The sequence below is a fragment of the Sinocyclocheilus rhinocerous genome, unplaced genomic scaffold (assembly GCF_001515625.1).
Source record: "Sinocyclocheilus rhinocerous isolate Xijiao unplaced genomic scaffold, SAMN03320098_v1.1 scaffold2831, whole genome shotgun sequence".
NCBI lineage: Eukaryota > Metazoa > Chordata > Actinopteri > Cypriniformes > Cyprinidae > Sinocyclocheilus > Sinocyclocheilus rhinocerous.
Window position 1 is genome coordinate 303,373 of NW_015659001.1, and position 6,482 is coordinate 309,854.

Below are 6,482 nucleotides of genomic sequence, written 5' to 3' on the forward strand. Positions count from 1 at the left end.
TGAAAGCAGACTAGTGAGTAGATGAGTTTATCTGTTTGGTGTGATGAAACACCTCTAGGTCTATTAAGCCACTTTTTCAAGAAATGTAAAAGCTTTAAAAATCGTGAGTGGGCTTTTACTATTACTGATGTATTTTATGTCTGGAATACAACATGACAATATCTTGAGCTTCTTTTAACCACAGACCTTATCTCAGGCATTTACCAAAAACTCACTGACTTCGAGACACTGGAAGCAGAAGTGCAAAACTGCCAAATTTGTCTCCAAGTTTTAGGACTCATTACTGCAGCACTACACATCAAAGACTTTCAGGTGGGCTTTTTTGAACCAGCCAGCAAGCAAACAGCACATAGAAGAACCCAGCAACTATCTAGTAGCACCCTAGTAACCATCCAGAACACCTTAGCAATAGATATGTATACAAAGATACCACATTCGATCACTCCAGATGCGTAGACACATCCGCCATCTTGGAACGGTCAATGTGTCGCCACTCACAGTAAAAATCAATTAATTTTCCAGGATGCGAAAAACATTACACAGCCTCTGGTTGTAAAAACCACCAAGAAGTTCCTGAAGAAATGGGATAAACTTTTACGGGTGAGAATGTGTTGGTTTGTTTTTAACATGTATTAACTCAATATTACTGTTTTTTAAAGGGGTCATATGATGCTTTTTTAAAATTAATAACTCACTCTCCTGTCGTTCCAAACCCGTAAGACCTTCGCTGATCTTTGGAACACAAATGAAGATATTTTTGATGGAATCCGAGAGCTTTCTGACCCTCGATAGACAGCATAGCAACTAACACGTTCAAGGCCCAGAAGTAAGGACATCGTTAAAATTGTCCATGTGACATCAGTGGTTCAAACGTAATTTTACAAAGCTACAAGAATACTTTTTATGCGCAAAGAATACAAAAATAAAGACTTTTATTCAACAATTCTAATTAATTACAGAATTTTCATTTTTGGGAGACCTAACCCTTTAACTATGGTTGCAAATGGCCACCATTCAAATTTACTTAAAGAACTCTTAAAAATGGTTGTTATCACCAGTGTCTATTACTTCTAAGGGCCTTTCACACCAAGATCAATAACTATATGATAACTAGAAAATTTTAATAATAGTTCTAATTCTATGAGAATAGGATAAGTCCACATCCCAGCAATAATGATAACACAGGGGAACAATAAAAACATTTGACAGCCAATCAGAATCCACCTGACTTTTAAGAGCTCAAGCATTTAAATCGACAGGCAACAGAACTGCAGCACACACTTATTACAAACAGAACGTTATCGCTTGTGGATGCTAATATAGTTATCATTCTTGGTGTAAACAGGCCTTACCACATGCCTCTTAGTACAAGATACCAACTGTCCAAGTTCTTTAAACACACACACACAAACACTCATTGTTTTGCTCAAATAAACCACTCTCTGTTCTCCAGTAACACCCCCTTAAAAAAGCCTAACAAAAGGTGTGTTTGACACTGTGACACACACATTCCCCAAGACACAAGAACAACTATTGTGGAAAGACATCGTACATAATTATAAAATGGTAAAATCTGCTCATGACCGCATACACCACACACACACACACACACACGCAGATGGGTATGCTGTAATTTTTGAGAGTGAGACCCTCCCAGCTGTCTTTGGCTGCAGCTGCACGCTGCTCATTTTCATCCTCACTGGAGCAGGAGAGAGAGACAGAGGGAGAGAGGGAGGGTAGAGTCAGAACAGAGTGCTGCCAACTGCATAATGATCTCAAATAACCCGGCCACTCTCCTCTTTGCTTTGCCTGCAACAACTTCCTCACACACACACACATACACACACACACACACTCCTTGACCCTCTTATTTTTCCCTTCTCCATCTTCCTCACTTCTTAGGGCTCCTCTCATGGGTCTTTATATGTAAAATAATTCATTTATATGGCATACAAACAGCATTAATAATTACATATGAAAGTAATAACTGGAGCTGGTTGCAGGATATCAGGTATTAAATATACAGTGTATAATCGATATGATTACAGTGTGACGAATGCTGTAAGAGGCTATAGATTTGTACAGCTGTATTTGGTGTAAAGTAAACACTGCTCTTCAAAGAGACTCTAAACACACTTTCTGCACTTAATTAAGTGTTCATTAGGTATTCATGAACTTTCGCTTTTAAGTGTTAATTCTTTAAGCATTCATAAAATGCTCAATGTTTATCATGTGTTTTTTTTTTCCTTTATGTGTTTATAAGGTATTGGTAGGGTTAGGCGATATAGCTAAAAAATTTATCAACAATATAATGTTTCATATTGTTCGGTATCGATAATTATTGACATTTTTTATAAGATTTTTTTAAAACAAAGAACAATAAAAAAAAAAGTTTAACTGTATTTTTAATTTACCCATTTTATTAAGACAAACAACAAATAATTATTTGTTTTAACAGTCAAACACAAAATAAAATTTAAACAAATATCTTTTACATGCAGATTAAATAAGTCTTAATTAAACTTTTGGCTAGTCTCCCAAAGCCACAGGAGGGTGCAATGAGCAAAATAATGCAGAGCATTCAATTATTTATTCAATGCAATGAAATAACTGTCTATAAAAAAACATGCATAACGTCTAAATTAACATATATAAAACAAATAACATTTCATAAATTGCTTAATCAATTATGAACAAAGCAGCATCATGTAGGCTATTTATGCATAACTTAATACAAAGAGTCGAAGCGCCGATCACAAATATCGCATTTAAAAACATATGAGACGCAGTGAAATGGAATAAATCTCCACAAATTCACGAAGTGTTTTCTAAAAGTTTGCATGGCTTCCTATACATCTCTTGTGTGCGACACTAGTGCAGTAGTAGTTGTCTTGTCTGAATATGCGTTCCGTGTGAATGGCTTGGTTTCGGTTTTAACCTAATCAAGATCTTCTCCGCATTGAGCTTCTATATTTCTCAAATATTTTGAATGGGTTAGACTAACAAAACATTAAAATGTAACAACGACACTTACATCATCATCACCGCATCTCGTGCGCCACTGATAAGTTTCCCTGACACAACCTAACATTCAATTGCACCGTTTTTGCATTCAAATGCAAATTTTTATTTTAAATTTGACTAATATTCTTTTTTTATTCACAATCTCCTCATCACAGACAGGCACAACACTCATTTCTAGTGGTCGACTGATATTGGTTTTTTGACAGCCGATGCCAATATCTTAGAGAGCAGGGTGGCCAATGGCCGATATAAAGCCGATATATATAAAAGTATTTTTAATTTTAATTATAATTTATACTTTTTTATTTATTTTAATTAATGTTTGAGAAATTTGAAATAAATTGAAAATGAATTATATAAAAAATAAATGTGTAAAATAAACATATTTTAGATGACAACTTCCTGATTCTGTATCCTATCACAAATAAAGAAATATTTAAAGATATATAAATAGAAAGAAAGTAAACACTGTAACCAACAGGGCACTCTGGGAATCTGGGAAGTTTGTTTGCATTGGGAATCATATTTTTCAACTAAAGCCAACGTAACACTCATTTTACATACAGCACGCAGTAAAAATGACATGAATATGACAGTGGGCAAATGGATAAAGCGCAGCATATTTTGAAATCACGAGTTTAAAGTTTGTTGATAGCGCATCTCCAGTGAAGCTTAACTTTCCTCCTGTCAGCATTCAATTCACACGGACCGAACGTCACGCAGAGAACACGCGATCATGCAGGATACAAATGCACACTTCACAAGATCTCACAACTGGATCCAACTAAGTCTGCAAGGTTTGTGAAATTAACTGTTTATTAGATATTTGTTTAAATGATATAAATGCGTATTTGCTGAATACTGAGGTTAAACGAGAAAGTATTATAATGTTTGCCTTTATATTACTAATAATATAAAAGCAATTAGTATAAAGTTATATTTTTTATAATTATAAGTTTTGTACACCTTTTAATTCCATTGTTTAGCATTCAATCTGATTATTAGACAGACTTCTATCATTATTAGGCAGAACTGTTAAACTGTGACAGCAAACAATGAAGAGGGAGAATGTGAGCGCTGTGTGCGCAGGCGCTGCTGTTCTCAGCGCCGTCAAAATAAAAGTCTTGAACATATCGGCTAAACAAATAAACTTATCGGCCAATGTTGGCCGATATATCGGTCGACCACTACTCATTCCAGCACGTGTTTGTGTGTGCTGTCTGCTTGTCACTTATAGCACGTGCCTATACCATGTGCTATATCGAAAAAATTTTCTATCATTCCGATGAAGGTGTACCGATAAATACAGATACCGTTTTATCGCCTAGGTATTGGTACATTTTTCATTATTTCAAAGTGTTTTCAAAGTGTTCAAGTGATTTTCATAATGTATTCATAAAGTAGGAATATCAAAAGTACTAATACAAATTTTTTTTTGTCTGTATACATTAAAAAAGAAGCTAAAAATGTATTATCTGTTCCTTAGTATATTAGTATTAGATTTTTAACAAAATCAATTTACAAAAAATCGTAAATTGTAGAGAGTACATTTTTAACTGTTAACTAGGTTTTAAAATGCAAACAAATGCTGAGTTTTTATATTTGTTTAAATACTTTTAAAATGACATTGTTACAACACAATCCTTCAACATTTTGTCACAGATTAATTCTAATGTAAAATCTAATTAAATGTGTAAAATCAAAGTTAACTTAATCATTTTTTGTTGACCTAATTAACTGGGCAGTGGATCTATAGTTCCCATGCATTATGAGAATAAATGCTGAAATTAATTGTAATTGAGTTTTGACAAAAACTAAATTTATAAAACTATAAACCTCACCTCACATTTTCAGTCATTTTTTAAGAAAAAGTGTGAGTCAAAATGATAAATAATTATATATTACTTTTTAAATTCTTGTTGTACCGACCTAAACTTTACAAATGCGTGGAACATTTTCTTAATTTAATTAAGTTCATTGAACAAACAATTTATTTTTAGTTTAGAAACATAATTTACCTCAGAGTTGTATGGCTTTTTTGTGTTCAATATGGCTTCATTTTACTGCATGTGGCTCTAATTAGCAATTAGCTCAAAGCCGTCCTGACACGTCCAGCCTGTGGCTTTCCAACACCTTTGGCAGTAGCACAGCAAAACCGTGTTTCATAGAGAAGATGGAAGACAATCAATTCCCCAGAAGAACTGAAGACAAAACACACCCTTCTCTGTGAATGTTCCTCTGACAGCTACTCAACCACGACATCGTATTTCCACTCCAGAATCAGCACTTAAAACCCACAGAAACAGTTTCACAGTTTTCACCTCCTTCACCACATTCAAACGCACAAATCCTGAACTCTGTGAACTACTTGTATTTTCTCCAAGAGAGCTCCTCTGATCTTCTGGCTTAACAGTTTTCTGCCACCTTCTCAAGTGGTTCTGTTCCATCAGAATCAATCAGCAATTTTTTTCCTGGCTAAAATATGTTTTAAATATATGCTAAAAATATTTTGTAAACAGTGATGCTCAATACAATATATTTTTGAAATGCAAATGTAGATGCAAACGTGAATGTTTTGGAATAGCTTATTAGAGATTAAAAAGATTTATAATTATTTAATAATGTTTATTTACATATCTATATTGTAATTTTTTTGGAACATTGTGAAGTATGTTCCTTGCTGATTTCTATTTAAGTGTGTTGTATGGTCATTAGTTTTAGACAACAAATAAAGTGTTTATTTGGATTGAAATTCCGATTCCGTCATATGTCATAATGATGCCGCAATTCACATCTCAGAAACTATCTTTACATGTCCATTCTAATGCCTCTTTGGTAAAAATTTTCATATTTTCATTAAAGGGGTCATATGATGCGATTTCAATTTTTCCTTTCTCTTTGGAGTGTTACAAGATCTTGGTGCATAAAGAAGATCTGTAAAGTTGCAAAGACTAAAGTCTCAAATCCAAAGAGATATTCTTTATAAAAGTTAAGAGTCAACCACACCTACCTAAAACGGCTCGTTCTAACACGCCCCCACATGTCTACGTCATGATGTGAGAAGATTTGCATAACGCCGCCCAAATGTTCACGCAAAGAAAGAAGGCGTAACTTTTATTCTCGCTGTAGTATTGTTGCTGCCGCCATGTCGTGAAGACGCTTGTGTTTCTGTGTGAAAGCGAAACTACTTTGTTTGGTCTTCCAAAAGAGGACGATATCCGCTTCGTCATGCTTGGAGCTGATCCGTGCTGGTCGCTGAGGAAATACATCAACTTCGCGCTGTGGATTGGGGTCGTCACTTTCACCATGGACGAAGCGGAGTCCAGCATGGTCGTCACATGTGGTTGCCGCAGGCATCACAATATGGTAAGGAACGTAACATTTCCGTCACACGCTTGAGGAATACGGCCACCCACAATGCACTGGATAGCTGGCCAATCAGAGCACACCTCGCTTTT

The 6,482-nt window shown here is 35.0% G+C and overlaps 1 protein-coding gene across 1 annotated transcript in view; it reads right to left on the reverse strand.

Annotated features, from left to right (window-relative positions):
• The window catches only part of LOC107723120 (zinc finger protein 512B-like), a 57,286-nt gene that overhangs the window by 32,509 nt on the left and 18,295 nt on the right, over window positions 1-6,482 (reverse strand). The gene's annotated exons all lie outside the window — the stretch shown is intronic.